Source organism: Hermetia illucens, chromosome 4 (assembly GCF_905115235.1).
Source record: "Hermetia illucens chromosome 4, iHerIll2.2.curated.20191125, whole genome shotgun sequence".
Lineage (NCBI taxonomy): Eukaryota > Metazoa > Arthropoda > Insecta > Diptera > Stratiomyidae > Hermetia > Hermetia illucens.
Window position 1 is genome coordinate 137,552,245 of NC_051852.1, and position 19,179 is coordinate 137,571,423.

The following is a 19,179-nucleotide window of genomic DNA, read 5'->3' on the forward strand; positions in this document are numbered from 1 at the left end:
AGGTCATGAAACAAACCACAAAAGTAGCAGAAGGACTTCATGACCGATGTCGGATGCTGCTAAATAGGTAGAAACTTTTATCAAACCGTAAAATGAATTTATTTTAAAAACTAGATCCACGAAGGTAGTTGAGGAGAGAGAAAATTGATAAAGGGACGTCATAAAAATGGTATGTTGTAATAACAGGCAGATGGTTTTCCCAGGCTATTCTGGACCAAAACCATGGAGATGTATGAATCCTTTGTGAACCGCGAGTCAAGCGTAGGCTGCATATTACTCATAAAGTTACTTTATTCGTACTATGAATATCAAGCTAAACGTTGATATGCGTTGTTGAAATCTTCCTCCGTGTTCACCAACTATACTTCCAGCGAAAGGTTCCTGTCTTTGTTGCAGGATTTTAGACAGCATCTTCCTGCCTGCACACTACGACAAAATTTCCATTGTAGCTTTTGCAGCGTAGTTTGTTACACTTCTTGTATGTGAAATGCGAATTGAGAACTCTAAGAAATGCTTCCCCGGCTTTGGCATCTTCACTTTAGATTCATTCCCTATGGAATACATAAATACAACTGTCAATGTTGACATTTATTAGGGAGCATCAACTGATAAACGTTAATATCTTCAGGCATATATTCTGTATGCATTTGATTCTATCTCGTAATTGGTCACATTTGCTACCTTCGAATAAAATCTTGAATATGGGACCACCAATCCAGTAGACTTCGCTGTCATTGAGGTGATTAGCAGAGAACTATTCGATCTTTGTTTGTGATATTCTTCATCTGGCCCATATTGATAATCGAAACAAGGACGGCTTACAAACCTGGACCAAGCCCATTATCGAAAGAAATGGCGAACTCTATTTTGGCGAATCGAGATTGACAGAATTTCTAATGTTAAATAAAATTGAAAAAGATTTTTCGATTCAATGAACTGTTCAAGCTCTGTCAGGTTGAAAATTGTACATTTCTCCGCAAAACTCTGTTATCAAGAGAAAACAATTTGCAGTTTCTTTTAATTGTTTTTAATTGTTTATACTGATTATCTTGAATTTCTGAATTAATTTTTGCTTTTCAACAATTGTAACTCAGTGATCCCAGCCAACCGTAGTTAACTTTCATATCGGTTTTACCCGAGACGTCATTATCGCTTTTTTTTCACAAATAAGGAAAATATGTTTAGTCTCCCACGGTGCAAATGGCAGAGTAAGGTAGTAATAGAAATCTGATATTCAACAAATAAGTAAAATGAATTCAAAAGAGGAACCAGGGCAATCGAGGGATAAACCTTCCATATCATGGCTATCTTATGTAAACATTGTATGCACAACTTTTTGGGTATGCACCTAACAGGAGATATCTTGGGATGCAATTTGTCATCTCGGTTACCTTAAGGGTGTAGACTCTTTCGTTATATGAGAAACTAACGTTGAAGGGTATGTTATATCTGGCATATATCTACTTCACTTCGGACCTTTACGAGCGTGTAGAAGCTTGTCTCTTTCAGATGCTTTTGCAGGTGTAAATCCTTCCCCTAAGGGATTTAACCTTCAATTGTTATGTGGCTGTTTCTCCGGGGCGATTTCCAACTTTTTCTCTTTCCATTTATGCAGGCGTTATAAGCCAGAAAATTGGTCCATAGTCGATTTTTTGCGTAATTTTATAAACTTTAAAGGAAAATGTCTCGGGAAAACGTAGCTTATGTTACACTAGTTAACCTAAATATTTCTTTTTAAGGTTTTGTGTGAAACAAATCCTTATTAGAATCGATTCGATGTCTGTCTGTCCGTCTGTCTGTCTGTCTGTCTGTCTGTCTGTCTGTCTGTCCGTCTGTCTGTCTGTCTGTCTGTCTGTCTGGCACAGCCGATTTATTCGGAAGCGGCTGAACCGATTGTCACGAAAATTGGTAGGAGTATGTAATCTGCCGTTCCCTTTACATGCAGCGACTGACGCCATTTTGTGTTAAGTTTAAGGGGGGCTCCCCATACATGTGAAAGGAGGGTGCAAAATTTTTTTTTATAAAATGTGGCCATGTGGGTTATCAAATGAAAGGTCTCAATTAGTACTTTTCGAAACTGGCTCAATATTTGATATGGAGTGAAACATAGGGGAGTGAGGGCTCAAAATATGACCCCCAAAAAGTGTAACAGGTCTCGTTCTCAGAACCTATCCAACCGAAAAATCTGAAAAAAATCTCAATAGTGCATCTCTACGAAATCTAGGCCTCAAAATATATCCGGTGCCGATATCTGTACAAATAAAGTTAATAATAGTATATTTCCACATTTTAGAAATTTACCCGACACCCTCCTTATGTTCATCCCAGAAGCATAAAATTTGGCATGGGTATAGTGAAGGATATAGTGCACAATTTGGTCAAATTTCAAGAAAATCCAACTATTATTAACAAAGTTATAGGGGGTAAAACTTTACCATGTTTCGTGAATTTCATGCACTCTACACCTAACCTGAATGACGTCATCATTGAGTTTATTTAAATGTCAAAGTATACACAATCTTTCTTTCTATATTTATCGCTTAGTTAATTCAGAAAAACGAAGCATTCACACTTTAGTATGGACATTTTGAACCCTCACGCGGGCCTTTGTTAACAAATTTTCCTACTTCACCCCCTATATACTCAAAAAAAAAACGTTCTTACGTATACTATGATATATGGGGGACCCTATCATGATCAACTCAAATCGGTACATGCGTAGGATTTCGTAAACAGCATTCCGTGGGGGTGGTCTGTGGACCATTTGACTTGATAAATGTGCCAAACAGACAGATAAACAGATAGACATTGAGTCCGACAAACGGACAGGCGCCAATCAAATTCTTAAGTTATTTATCCTCAATAACATTATTTTTGCTAAGAAATTCAACTAATGCAAATTAAGCAACCTTAACTGTTGCAAAATGTATCCTGAAATTAATTGAAAAAGTTACTATCTTCAGGTGATTTCGAAATATACCTTTAATTCAGTTTGGTACTTCGTTTTTCGAATACATTTCATTTCATTTGGAATTTATGTTTATTTTAAATACTTGGTTCGAAGTCTAATTGGGTCTTATCTACGAAATGAAATATTAATGGAACGTGCGCGGATAAGTGAATGTTAGATAACTTTCAATTACTTTTCATGTCAAATTCACTGATAATAAAACGTCTGATTTCTAATCTTAATTTGAATGAAATCTTGAAATTAAGTAAATTTTTAGTTGCGTTTAAGATTTTATGTGAATTTATATAAGTTTTCTGTTAAGATTGTTTTGTAAATTCCGAGACACTTTTAGTTTAAAGCAGGATCATTCAAAGGAGTTGGATTTCGTCCGAATTATGGACCTTCAAATGTTCATGGATATCTGTCTACGATGACAGTTCCTTCGTATTCTTTGGATTTTTGAGAAGATCCAGAAGTAATGAGGTGGCTTAAAAATTAACTACAGCTCAATTTTTTAATTAGAAGAACGTTCTCCTGGTTATGTCATAACTTCCAATTCTTGAAAATTGCGCCCAACGTGGGCCTCTTTGAAATGGACTAGACGTGGGATGAGTAAATGGTCGACCTATCCGTTGCTAAAATCCAACTCGAAGGTAACTCATCACTTTTGATTCATTACAAATTCTCATAAAGAATAACTGATATCTAGTCAGGCTCCAAAAGTCAGGAAGAACTGAGGGGTTCAAAAAAGTTCCACCTTACGCGTGTAATCGCTTCTTTTTAAAGACTGCCCCCTACCTCGTGAAACTACCATAAAGTGGAGTTAGCTCACTTTAGCTATTCCTCCTATCTTCTATGCGAGATGTGCGTAACCGCGCCTCTCTCACCTTTCCCACTTTTCGTAGTTTACCTTAAATTGGTGGGATTATTGAGTTGATTGCACCCCAATCCTCCTGCGATGTTAGCATTCTCCTCACCACATTTTCCGGTATCAATGCTTCAGCTTAAGTTTCCTCTAGGTTTCTCCTCTGGTCCCTGAATCTCGTATAGTGGAGGAATATGTGCTCTGGGTCCTCGGGGACTCCATCGCAGTTTGGACAATTGGGCGAATTGTCGAATTTAAACCTGTAGAGATACTGGCGAGAGAGGGTGAGGGCGGGTGATGGTGAGAGAGTCAGATTATAATTAATCTCCCCATGTTGTCTCTTCAGCCTCTCCTTGATGGTAGGGATCAGCCTGTGCATCCACCGGCCCTTTCCCGAGTGGCCCCAACGCTCTGCCGTCTATTTACAGATTTCTCCCTTTCGATATACTTCGTCTGCGACAAAGGAAAGATCGAATTCAAATTGTATACACTCGTCATCTTATCTGCCAATGGTCGTCATTCCGAGATCGATCTCACCAGCCTGGCAATAAATAGCCTTTAAGTATACCGTGTTTCTCCCGCGTTCGGCATTATCCTTGCCAGTGCCATACTAGCCGTGGATCCTCCGTCAGAAATATATTGCACTTGTTGTTTAAAAAATTTCATATCTATCATCACTTCTAAGTATTTGATGGTCGGCTTGGAAGTGACAACGTGATTGCCGATTCGCTTCCGGTGCTTTATGGTGAAGACCGCTTCCGTTTTTTCTCCGCAAGTGGTTCAAGGCTTTCTAACTCAGCATTCTCTAGATGCTTTTGCGACTATAACCAATGCGATATCATCGGCATAACCCACCACCGTTACCTTCTCCGGTACCGGAAGGTTAACTGCATCATTGTACATGATGTTCCACAGTAGTGAGCCCAGCGCGGAGCCCTGAGGGACACCCGCGGACACAATATACTGGGATCCATCATAGGTGTCATACCAGAGCGTCCATTCTCGCAGATAGCTATCGACACGAGCTGCGAGCTAGGTGGGAACACCAATTGTGGCCAGGCGCTTTCGAATAAGGTTCCAATGGCCGAATTAAATGCATTCCTCAGATCCAGGGTCGCCACCACGCAATATTTTCTGGTATAACGCCTTCCGGGAATTGCATTTTCGGCCAAGCCAGTAACCATTTTGATGGCTCCAATGGTTGATCTGGCTTTACGGAACCAAAACTGCCGATTTGGAAGGCCTCTTTGGTTCTCTTTGGAGAGTAATCTGTTGTAAATAATGAATGAATTCTGGGCACTTACCACTTCTGGCAATATGCCGGTTATCACTTCCTTCATTTTCTCCGCACAATAGGCTTTTGGGGTCGCTATTACACTCCTTGGCAATATGTCCATTTTCCCCACACCTTTTGCATCGATCGAAGTGTCCAAACATTAGGCACTTGAAGCACCTCTTTAATGAAACCTACCCTCGCAGGCATTAGACAACCCATCCAATTCGAACCTTTCCGACCGATAGTAATTGCTGCCCTACTTCCACTTGTAGTCGCATTGTTGACATTTGAATATTACCATAGGCTTTAGGATTCTTCTTCCAGTTCCTCCAACTTAAATTGTTCTTTCGCGGCAGTGTATTTCTTCTCTGGGTGTCACTTCGTCCAGATCCTTGCACTGTATATAGATCTCATGCTTTTCGGCGCGAACCTTGACATTCTCCCCAAACGAGTTCTTCACTTGGTTACGAAAGCCTTCGGTTTTGCTCAAGCTGGTTTTTGCAGCTGAAGCATGGGATCGCCTTTCTGGATCCTTCCGATCTTGCCGACATTTCCATCTAGATCTTCTAGGTCGGGGTCAGATTTCACTTTTTTTAGAATCTCAGCGTACGACAAATTGCCCTTAGTAGAGATAACAATTGCCTCTGGGCGAAATCGTCCTATCTGTCTGTCCGTCTATCATACGTATTTTTCTCGGAAACGGTTATAGCGGTTGACACCAAGAAAGGTGGAACTGGGAACGCTCAAGCACTCAGTGAGTTACATCATTTTACGTCGAATTTAAGGGGGGTCCCCATACTTACAAAAGTACACCCAATTTTTTTTTGACCAAATGTAGTCATGTCGTGATATCAAATGAAAGGTCTCGGTTAGTACTTTCCGAAGCCGGTCTTAGTTTTGATATTTGTTGGAAAGGTGTTCTCAGAATTCTCAGAAACTACCCAACTGAAAAATCTGAAAAAAAATCAAGAGGTTATGACTGGGAGGGGGGCATTGGTTTGGGTTTCGATATGTATCGTCGCTGCAACACCATTCTTATGTTCACTAAAATCTTCTATGGATAGCTCTATACTTTCGTTACACGCATATATAGATTCTTCAAAAAGTAATCTTGTTACCAATGAACAATTTCCAATGTCAAAATCTATCCAAATTTTCAAAAAAAGTTCAAAAATGCCAAACAATTTGTACCAAAAAGTAAACACTATTTATTATCACCTTCATCGTACTTGAAGAAAAATCAATTATTTCAAAGATATTCCCACATGTATTGTACTCTACATGCTTTACACCCCCAGCATGGTTTTCTGCAAATTGGTGAATTTTATTTTCATGAAAAGCAAGCGTAAATACACATCTTTCATATAAATGAGGCGGAAAATGCTCATTAAGAGAGCATTAATATCAATTTCACGCATGTGATTAGTACAAAGAGATGGGCGTGAATCATATTAGGAGGGTATGAAATAAAAGCAAAAACTTGTCAGGGCGAATACATTATGAAAACTTAAACAATATATTTTTTGGAAAAGATAATTGTTTTGTAACAACATTAATATTTGTCAACTGAATTTAATTGAATTGTTTTTGAAATGCGCTTTGTATCTGGTTGGGAAATTGTACTAAATGGAAACTAAATGAAATGGAACAGCATGGGCGGTTTCAAAGCATTGTAGGAGCTAACTTTGTAGTTTGGTCCTTCTGAGTAAATTTGGATCCTCTGGGTATCTGAATCGCTCTTTACATTAGACGAAAAAGAATTTAAATGTTTCAAAATTCCAAAAAAGAATATCCATTTCATCTGCGATCACCAGAATGAACTTAGGACGGTCCTGCAAATGCTCCTGATATGCGCCCATAAACAGGACTCCAGCTGTACTTATCTATCACACTCGGATATTTAAGGGAAGTAAAAAAGATATGATCATTCGTCTCCATGATTCCGCATGAGTTACAGTTTTCCGAGGGCAAAACTTCAATTTTCATATGGAACGCCTCATTTTACTCTGATGATTGCTTACTTCCTAGCCTGTTTTCCCTTGTGATAGCTTACAGAATACTATAAAGTTCAGCCGATAATAATGCCCCTGGAAAAACCCACCGTCACCAGCCACATTGTCCACCGCCACAACATCTATCCCGGCAACCAAGTTGTTCACAATGCGCTTCATCTATACTATACTAGCTTTCGCTATGGCTGATTTACAACTGGAGGTACCAGTATTGTAGGAGGAGAATACAGAGAGGTTTAAGGAAGGGTGGGAAGCATTGTCTACTTTTACAGTGTTGAACACTTCTAGCAAATTGTTATAAGTTGTGGTAAGTCATTTTTAGCGAGCGAGTCTAAAGATCCTTAGACTTTCTTTAGGACGAAGGTCCCAATTGTGGTCCTGTGAAGAAGTTAAGGATACTGGCGGGACTTTTGACCTTGTTTGTGATATAGTCAACATGATCTCTTATGGTGATAGAAGTGGTCAGAGCCCTGCACCGAAAGGTAATCGACTTCTTGTGTTCTGGGTCACGATCATTTATCCGTAGCCTGAAGGAGTCATTTCGTTAGTTTTCGACTTCCCAAGGTTCAAAGCTAATTTCAACCTACAGCGGAATTCATGTAAAACGGGAGGTTTGTTGCTGGAGTTCCTTTTCTGTTTCCTCTCTTGGATCATCAACATCATTATGAGCAAATTATCCGCATATTTGAAAACTTTCACCTTTTGAGAGGATCTCTTGTGCAATGAGGAAATATGCAGATTAAAAAGGACCGGCCTCAAGGTGCAGGTTTTCCATTGTTTATCAGGATTAATACATCGCCAATCATAATTTTTTTTTGCATTTCGTGAATCCGCGATTCGTGGTTGAATTATCTGCGGAAACCTCCTGTACTCATAAAATTTTGAATATCTGAAAATCTTCAATAAAGCAGGCTGGTCAGGGTTTGATTATAGTGTTAAGAAACTTGAGAAACACGTTTATAATTGAAATAGACCGACAGTTTCTTATATTACTGAGATCTTTATTGCGTGGGCATTTTTTAAGTTAGGCCAAATTCATTTGAGAGCCTCCAGGAGCGCTGACGAAAAAGATGTTAGTCGTTTTCATTGTCCCATCCTTGTTTGCCAGTTCCCTCCTGCTTAAAGGACCAGAATTTTCTGGTGGTGGTCCGAAAATCCTTAATGTAGTATTTATCCTTTAATGCAAGCGTCCTGTCAATGCTTCTTTTTAGTGTTTTCTAGCCGGTATGAGTTTTCGATGGTTGTAATTATTGGATGCACTACTGAAAACTCTGTAATCTAGTTACAGCCTGCCTCTAAACCTTTTGTAAAGGGTTTGTTTCACTCACTTTGAATGTAGATTTGGCTATCTGAGTCCGAATGGCCTCAGTGATCTCTTTGAGAGGCCATAGTGGTGAGCTATTGATCAAACCCGCCTATTGCAAGGGTGGGTTTGCCAGTATAGCCTCACTGAGGCGGTTATGTTGACTGTAGGTATAACTTGGGGTCAAGTTGTATTCCAATAAGTTGATTTCGATTACTATCCTTATACTTCGATTACTGTTAATTCTCATTTATTTCTAAATATTATAACTTTCAATTTTCGGTAAAATATTTTAAATGGAACATTCTTTTGTTTACAGAAAAGCAAGGAAACCAAACTGCAAACCGCTCCTGTCCAAAATGGTAAGTCGATACCCCATGTTATCACATTTAAGAAAGTTGTTGAAGCAAAATAGATATTTATTTGCACGACGACTTATCAATAGGGCCTTTCCGGGGCTTCTTTGCTCCGAGGTGTAGGTCCTTAACTGGTCAGGCGGTATTACCACCGCATTTATTTTAAGATGGAATTAAAGCGGCTCAGAAGTTTCTTATGCACGAAGAACGAACTACTGCTCATGTGCTCGATCTACAAACTTAAAAACATTTGAGTGGTATTTGCGGTCATGCTGAATCCTCTGGCTATTCCACTCAGTAACAAGGTGACGGCCAATTCTTTTTCTGCCCCAATAAGGCCATTACATTGCATGAATTCATCTAGGTAAAGAGGCCGCGGTCGGCGTTAGTTGTATGCAGCCCTAGTCCTTTCAATGCTTCCGTGTAGTGATGATTCTCCCATTTTAACACTTGCTTCCAGCGGCAAAGGCTGTGATTTGCAAATTCTGATGCACTTTTAGGGTGTACAAGCTGCCAGGCTTGTTTTTTAGATCGAAGACGATCGTCTGATGATCATTGTGGATTAGTGTTCACTGACATGCAAAGACATATTGTCAACTAAAGCAGTTCTGAATTTTCTCTATAGCCAATTAAGGCCTTCTTTCTTTCACAGGCTCCCGAAAACACTGCGCTATTGCATTCGTAAATAAATTTACCCATTCTTAGACTTTTGCGTCACGAACTTTTGCATCCGACACCATACCTCTTATGTGCCCTGACCATCCCAGGGTAGTACTTGCGGTAAGACTCTTCCTTACGTCAAAAATATAATTTGAGGATTATCACACTGGCGGAGTTCAAGGCACGTAAGGGATGATCTGGTGTCGGATGCAAGGGTTCGGAACAAGCCATATCGGAATGCTTAGTTAACGCATGCTTCTCCTGTTGATTTTTTCACTATTACATCATTACCATTGTCTCTGAACAGTCGCTTATTATGGAATATGGTGCCAATAATTATCAAGTCCTGGCCGATACTGTAGCAGTAGATTGTGGTGATTTTTAGCTGTCCAAATTGCTCTGTCGCTCGGCAGAAGAACCATCCGACAAGGACTTTGCTTACTTCCAGAAGTTTGTACGCAAACTTCACTGAATGATTTTTTTACTTTCCTCAGGAAGACCACACTTGTTCTCATCCATCCTTTTCAGTTACAAAAGTAAGCCTCCTTTTTCTGGATGTGGTAAACTTCTAAGTGAGTCCAAATGTCCCGCGCTTTTTGTGTGAACGTGAGCTCGCTCAGTGGTGCTTGTATTAGAGACACGTCTTATTCACCAATCGAAATTTCGGCGTCCTTCTTCTGAGTGGGCTAGTTACTTCTAGGTTTTCCTAACATCTTTTCGTTTGTTTTTGTTTGTTGCCACCCTATCCTTTGCTGTTTTCTCCTCTTTCTCCTTTCAATTAATTGGTGGTTTTTAAGACAGTGTTCCTATGACAAGCCGAGGATCGCATGTGAATAATATTCTAAGGAGTCTTTTTATCCAGGATTTCTTGATGCTAATTTCTAGCATGTTTTGAGGAAACCATTCCTATGTACACGATACAGTGAGACCCAAAACTTGAGTGTTAGCCCCTCTGGAGTGGAATCCTGACCATTACCATAAGGTAATAATGGGCTACTGTGTAGTTATTTCGAGTATCGTATGCGAATTGCCAAAGTTGGGCGTGTTATGCATTGATTCAATCGAATGCTTCCTTTTCGTTTTTCAATCAGGGTGTCGATTAACACACCATTCCAGAACTTTACGCTGGTAATATATAAGTACCTGGATTCTTCATAAAAAAGGATAATAGCATTTAATTCATTTTTTCCTGTGAAAAGTTGTCAATTTCTAAAAGGTGAAATATCAGATTTGAAGATTCACGGTAGGTGTTGAATGCTTAACACCTCAGAATTCTCTCTTTTTATGCCAACGATTTATAGCTTGAAAAGCAAATTTGGCAAATATATTTCGTCAGCACCGAATTCTTGAAATGCCAGGCACATAGTCAGAAGTGAAGCCAATGGTGTTTTTGCGTGTTAATTGTGGTGGTCTCACCTAGAGGTAAACACTTTTTTACTTTTGGAGCGGAAGCCAAACTCCTCCTAGAAGTTCGACCCCATCCCCTATACCCAATTTCCAATATTTATATTTTCATCACACAAAAAAGCAATCTGACATCCGAAAGCCGTTCCTTGCTTCCATAAACCAAATCCCTTGACAAAGCACATTACAAAATCTCTAAACAATAAACAGGGCTCAGCCAGCATGATTTTCATAAAATCGACAGCGACAACCAGCAAAATGAATTCATCATAAACTGATTAGCTGCCATAAACTGGACATTACTCTGACTTGGAATGTCCTTTGCGTGATGTGCGTTTTTTTCCTCCAGATATACTCATCCCGCCAGATTCTCGAGGGCCATGATTTGCGTACTGAAAAGGAACTTATACAATCGTCATTGTCACCAGAAACGACCGTCGTCGGGTGATAATGAGTTGCTGCAATATTCGCATTAGCCTGAGGCGATCCCAGGACAATGAACGAGAGATTCTAGGAAGCCTACGCATGAAAATCTGACGTGAAAGCAGCAAACTCATTTATATTCGTATCACCCATGAGACGTTTAGTTTAAATGAATAATGAGAAGGGGTCCTTGTGCAAATTGTAGCTTGCCACAACTTTAAGCTTCCACCTCTTGCAATTAATATGTATATTGTCATTAAAGCCGAGCAAAGGATAAGTTTGCTGGAATTTATATTGGATTTCGGTGGTGGCTGGCTCGAATGCCATTAAAACCTCAAAACTGAAGGATTGTGTGCATTACCCTCCACACGGAAGGCGGAGACAGAAAATTATGTTTGGCATTTGCAGGATTTATCTCATCATTTAGTAATCGCTCCGCAATTCTATTTGGCATGGAATGGACTCGCTTGTGACTACATTGCACCGGAGTGACGTAATACGTATTTATCGTGAGTTCCGCCTTATATTGCAGAATAAAACCACCTATAAATTCAAAGCTTAAGCAATCGTTGGACCAACTGCCCACATTGGCATTCAGCAGGATTGTCCGGGGCGATTACATGCCCAATGATATGGTAGATACGCGGCAGAAAGGCAGTTAGGTGTAATAACGCAATTTATAGCTAAAAGATGCCCACATAAATTTCCGGGAATTCCAGAGGAGCTCTTGGATCTAGCAGCGGAGGAGTTATCAATATTCATTCCCTCATAAAAATATAGAATATAATGGCAACGAAGGCCTCGCCCAGTGTAAATTATTATTCTTAAAACAACTCGGCACTCAACGAATTCCAAGAAATGACTTAATCACTTACAAATGCCACCCATATCTAAAAGTTCAATAGGCCTGAAAATACCGCCCCACTCCTCCCTCCACATATTTGTATCTGCAATAAATAAATATTCAAGTGCGTTCCCAGGCGATCTACTCCACATTTTTTGCTCTCCCCCCAAATAAATATAAACTACCAGCGATTGTATTATAAATGTCCAGTACTTTCGTACAGAACATTTGCCCCGGAGTACATAGAATAAATGTCCATAAAAAATGCATGAAAGATCTACCCCCAAAAAGAAAGTGGAAAAATCACAGGAGATAAGTGTCAATTAGATTGATTTACGCATACATTCGTGAACGTTGCAGAATTTATGTTTTTCCAATATTATTCAAGTAAACAAATGATTACAACCTGCCTCGCCAGGTTGCGAACCATTTTCGATTTATTTTATGAGGTGGAAAAAAAGGAGATACTTTTTATGGTGGAGATGATGACCAACTGGTTTTACTGTGCGTGGTGGAGTATTGTGAAGTGTTTTTTTTTCTGGCGGTGAAATATTGAGGGAGGTGGGATTTTTTGCATATGCAAAAATTTCTGTTTCCTGGAAAATATGCTACATTTTGACTTATAGATTTCACAGATAAATTGCTGTGGATTTATATGAAGGACAAAATATTGAAATACGCCCATTGGAAAAGTATATGGATATACCGTTATCTCTTTAGCTTTTTCCAAGCTCTAGGGCTTCCATGTATCCTTGCAGGCTGACATAATCAATGTAGTCAAAGTAACTCTATTCATTTGAATACAATTTTTCATAAATCTCATGGACGGTTTGATGACCAAGGTAGTGAGCGTTAGTCTCTAAACGTCTTCCTCCAGGTTTGACTTCAGATTACGTCAGTAAAAACTTATTGTGGGGGAGGGATCCGATCTCGGAGCAAAGCTTGAGGATGCTCCCAACAAGCGGGTTGAAGAGTTTAAAAAGGGTTTTGAGTCAAAATCAGAAAACTTATTGTCGAAGGCGACTCCGAAGGCATTCACTGAAATTTGGTGCCTACGCAGTTCATTTGTAGGGAACCACAGTCTATTGAGCATAAGACCCCTTTTATCCGAAGCAAACGAAAAAACAAGTTGGAAATCAAAATCTTCTGATATGAAAGGTTTTGTAGATTTTTTTATGTAAGAATATTGGGTTACCTGATGATTTTATTTGCGCATAACATATGTTCAACTAATTATTTTTAATGCGATAATCACATTTTATGTCTCAGAATGTAGCAATTTCAAGCCAAAACAAGTCGGGAAACCGGAAGCTGGACGCTTCAGGTACGAAAGGTTTTGTGTATTTCTTAGTACGTAGCACGTAATATATGCATATGTCCACTTTCGGGTGATATTGACATTGATAGTCTTCAATTTTCAAAGAAGCAACAACTTCGACGTATTATAAATTTGTTAGTAATAGCGCGATTTCCATCAAACTTGGTGTGATCATGCTCTACATTATAGCCTACATTACTGCCGCTAGGATGAATTTAAGGGGGGTTTCCAGCTAATTACATAAAATTATAGTAATATACTATTATTAACTTTCTGTGAACAGACATCGGTATGAAAGGTATTTCGGAGCCAAGGCACCATATAGTGGCAGCCTCCTGATTTTTTTCAGATTTTTCGGTTTAGTAGTTTCTGAGAATGTCCCCCTTAAAGAAATGATCACTTTCAACCCCTCGCATTCCCCACGTTTCCAAGAAATGTCAAAACTAAGACCGGCTTCGAAAAGTACTAATCAAGACCTTTAATTTGATACCCCACATGACTATATTCGATGAAAAAAAATTTTACACCCCCCTTTTGCATGTATGGGGACCCCCCCTTAAATTCAACGTAAAAGGATGTAACTCACTGTATGTGTGAGCGTTCACAGTTCCCAACTTTCTACCAAATTTGGGTTCAATCGCTATAAGCGTCTCCGAGAAAAATGCGTGTGACGGACAGACAGACAGACAGACGGACAGACAGACAGACAGACGGTAAACCGATTTTAATAAGGTTTTGTGTTTACACAAAACCTTAAAAAGCATGTTGCGAATAATAATTGTTAGGATTTCCACCAAACTTTCCAATACAATACTTCATATTATGGTCTATATTTCTCAGCTACAACTTGAACCTTAGGAGAGAGGGAAGTAATATGTTAATGTGATAATAATCACAAACTTTATTTGCGCAGATATCAGGATGCAGATTATTTTGAAGCCTAAATGTCATGTGCTGGCACCACCACGATTTCTGGCAGGTTCTGAAAATGGCGCCTTGTCTATTTAAGGCGGAGGATTCTTCTCTCGAACGCGGCCAAGAGTTCGCAATTTTTCTTGCTAAGAACCCAAGTTTTCGAGGAATGCATGAGGACTGGGAAGATCATAGTCTTGTACAGTAAGAGCTTTGACTCTATGGTGAGACATTTCCAGCGAAACAGTTTTTGTAAGCTGAAATAGGCTCTGTTGGCTACCAACAATCGTGCGCGGATTTCATCGTCATAGCTGTTATCGATTGTGATTTTCGACCCTAGATTGGAGAAATTATCAACGGTCTCAAAATTATAGTCTCCTATCTTTATTCTTCACGTTTGACTAGGGCAGTTTGATGTAACGGTTATATTTTGTGAAAAAAATGTACAATGCCCCTAAGCTCAACGTATAAAAATAGTTCATTATCTAAATTAATGAGGGTTCACTTTTTCCATCGAAATTCAAGATACAACTATTTTTGAAGAAAGTGCATGTGACAGATAGACAAGCTGTAATTAACGTGTCATCCGTAGGAAGGAATGATCAGAGTCAAAAACGCACAAAGCCTGCAGAAACTAAATTGACTACGAAGCAAATGAGAATAGTTTAATGAAGTCTGCCTAAAGGCGAACGTAAGTCCATGGGTGGCACCTGTAGAATTTTTATCGGACGATTCAGGGACCGTTAACCTCTTAATCTCTGTAGATCATGTGCTCACTTTCTTACTGAAAATTATCCAGGCGTTATTCCCCAGCAAAAGAAGGGCATTAACAGCTTGCGAAGACTAGATGTAATGGTAATTCCAGCAGTCGGTAGAAACGAACTGCCAGAAACGTGAAGAAGAATAGATAACAATAAAGCTTCCGATCTGAGCAAGCGTATCGAATTAAATTCGACGTGAAGTTTAGGCCGGAGGCAGGGGAGTGGCAGAAGCTCATTCTGCTGCTGAAGACTGGTAACCCTTCAAATGAGCCATTCTCCTATGGATAGATAGAAAATTTGCACAAGGTTACTCTCAATTGCTAAACGCCAAAGGGTCCTTCCAGATTGTCAGCCATCAAACTAGTTACTGGCTGGACTGAAAATGCGATTCACGAAAAATTAGTACTAACAAAGATTGCTTGGTGATGACTTTAGACGTGAAGATTGTATTCAATTTATCCAATTGACACCTTATATGGAGAACCCTAGCGGCTATTGGTGGCTCCACCTATCTCGCTACTATGGTCATAGCTAATTGCAGACGGAGCAAGTCGAAGGTGGCTTTTGTGGACAAAAATCCCACACACAGACGTGTCCAGGCCACTCTTTAGAAATATTTATATCCTTTCAAGAGGGGCGGACGAAAAGACAGTGGCCTAATTTTGTTAAAGTTCATACTGAAGTGCACAACCATCAAAATAAACACTTCAGGATTGACTAAAAAGTTATGGCTCAAACCGTGTAATGATCAAGAAGGGATGCTGAGCAGGACGATTATATACAATAATAAAACATCCAGAAAATTATTTATTGGTTTCTAATGGGCAGCGGTTGGAAAAATTATCCAAGCTGCGCTCAACATTGGCGTCAAGATTACTTATGAGGACTGGGTCGTAAGGAGGTATGTTGAAAAGGATACAAGGGAAGCTATTCCCAAAATAAAAAGAGAGAAGAAAAGAAAGGGAAATAATTGAGACGAGTTAGCAGAAACGTCTGTGAATTTACTGGAAGTGTGATATTCTCTGCTAAATTTCTTTATCGGTTATCGGTGACTTTACAAACGATCACAGAACTGTGAAATAAGCAAAATCTGCATGGTTTCCGGAAGAGTTATATTTTTTCCATCCTGCAAGCTTTCATGACTTAGTGGTGAGCCAGAATTGTTAAAAGCTCAGAAACTTGGGGTAGCAAGAGGAGTAACAAAGAGACACGATACGAAAGTGAGGATGAAATTTCAACTGAACGTCCGTAGGACTGAATTTTGAAATCGGTCTTTAGGAAATTGAATTTAGAAGGCTAACACACGGCACCAGTGCCGAGGCGACCAATTTGTGCATCATTCAATAATTTAATTCTAGGATAAATGGCAGCAAGAGCAACATAGGTTAGACTAGACAAAATCAAGAATCCGATTCCAGCGATTTCCGGTAAAATTGGATTTCAATTGTTCACACGGTACATGGTGGAAACACTTATTGCGAAGGGATGAAGAGCCGTGGACGTTAGGCCAGGTGAGCATGAGGAAGTTAAAGTCAACGAAATCAATGAAAAGAAAAGACAGCAAAATCACAGTTATTGTTCCCGATAATCTTTCGAAGAGTTCTTCTGACAGGAGCTTAGTGGAAATAACAAATAGACAAGCGTTTAGGGAAGGGATACTTAGAGTTATACAATTGTAAGGGAAGGAGGACGAAGAGAAGATGGGTTAAGCACAAAGGAGGAGCTTAATAACAATGAGGATACCTCTAATGATTGCCTTCCCCAAATTCGCATAGGCTACAGCCACTGGAGAAACCATTCTTTGGGGATCTCAGAGCGACTTCTAGCTGCAAAGTGCGAGAACTGCTTTCCTTCGTGAATGCTACAGGCTGGCTCTGAGAATCTGAGCTGGACTCTGCCCCCTGCTCAAATAACAGTAGTCACGGTCTTAGCATTTGATTAGCTCAGAATTCAAAATTTTACCATCCAAATCTTTTTTCGAAAGGCAGATGATTTTTGTCAAAGTCTAGCACTGAGGTATAATGCTCCGAAAGGTCATTGAATATTTCGTACGCATAGAAATTAGATTCAGCTTGTATGAATCATCAAATCAGATCTGTCGGTCAAAAGACTGCCAGGCTGAGTTAACGCCAATTTGCTCTCCTACATCTTGCTCCAGTAGTAGCTTTTTCAACTGGTGTGGTAGAAACTGGATTTCCAGCACTTATTACACACTCTGGTGAACGATCAAGCAGGATAATTGATTGTCGTTGTCCACAGTGTAAATTACGTTAAGTAGATAGCCACAGATTTTAGTGGACTCACAGATACTTTTTAATATATTTGGACAATCAGGAGGCAAGCATTTGTTTTATAATAGTTTACACATATTTTCTTGACATCGGATTACAATGAAACCTACGTAAAATACGTAACGTAGCATTAGCTTTTTGTCCAAGAGAAAACACCAAAATACTTCTTCGTTAACGGGAAGTAGTAACTCATTGTAAGTAGTGCAATTAAGATCATCTTTGAATTTCCCAAAACATCCTGAACTGAGTTTTTGAATTATTATTGGAGAGAGAGTGTCAGAGTTGTTATGAGCCCCGTAGAGAACAAATCGAGAAAGAACCCTAGTCCCAGCGCCAGTGCCAATGTAACAGCAGGATCCGCGGCGCAATGCATGTTTTTTCAATGAGCTCGGTCGCTGACAGTACAGGCATCTGGCAGCAGCCGTATGGAAATCGCCTACACATTTTCGATATAACCGAGTTATGCCTTTTCAAACCACATGAGGTGGGCGTTTCAATCCTCCTACGTAGCTAAAAGGAACATCGTAAACCAGTCTTCCCATGTTAGCGACATATCAATTGGAAGAAGCAGCCTCAGAGAGAAAAAAGTACTTGCAAAGATGATGCGACCGATACTAAACACGCGCTGATTTCATTCAATATCATGGTCTTCAAGTAGAATCTCGGAATATCCGTCTGGATCCAGCAACCGAATCGGGTTCAATGGATCAAATAAAAAAGATATGATTTTAATCGATGTATACGATTGTAGTATGAACATCCAGGTTTAACAGCACATTGAAAGGATTCCTAGGAGTCGTGGATCCAGCCCTTTGCAAAAAGGCATTAATTATAGCGTCAAGCAGCACCTAGTAACCATACGTGCCCCATTACAATGGGCTCCGCCGTCTACCTGCATATCAGCAGAACGTGCCTCCTTGAGGCTTTTGCTGGAAAAATATTACTTCCGAACATCGTCCAGCTCTTGAAAAAGCGCGATTCATCTTTTTTCTAAGACGGCAGCTTGCGGAAAGCAAATTCCTGGCGCCCGGTACATCAACGGTGTCACTCGTTCTTAACTACTTCCTCAAATTTAGGATATTGCCGTGGGGCAACATGCGAACAAGCTATTTTCTATAGTGACCTCTTTCGGGCTTTTCACCAGATCTCCGCGGCGGAAGAGGACATCTCGACGACAGGGGTCATTACACTCCTTGGCTTATATGAATTTGGTGGTAACTTTCGGGCAGAAAACTAAGGCAAAACTTCTCAGCGATTTATAGGGGATGGCTTATAGCGATGACGTTCTCACGACGCAGGAACAAGAACAGCATTTGACAATGGCCGTACACTCAACGTGAATACTCAGCGCTATACCATCCAGAATAGATAACTAGTAGCACTTTTCGCAGGTGTCAAGTCTCTTAGCATTTCTTAGAAGGATCAAATTATATATTTTCCACAGGCCATGAATTCCTGATTTTTGCCTCCTCGGCAGTCTTGGCAGCTAAGCTACATTTTACAGCTCTTAACAAAAATTAGACATGTTGTAGAAAATTACAGCGACGTAGCGGAAGCTTCGTCATACAAAAAGAAACCATCAATATGCAGAATATTCTAACATGAGATTTGTTCCGGTAACAATAGTCCGACATGGAGTTTGGTCAATTGCCACGGTCAAATGCAAAGCCGCACACCTTTCACAGATTGTCACCCACAACTGGATACGGAACTTACTAGATAATCGCAAGAAAGTTCATGTGGACCAGGATGAGCAGCAATGTTCATCAGTGGGTACGCACGTGCTTTCCTTGGTAGTGCTGCG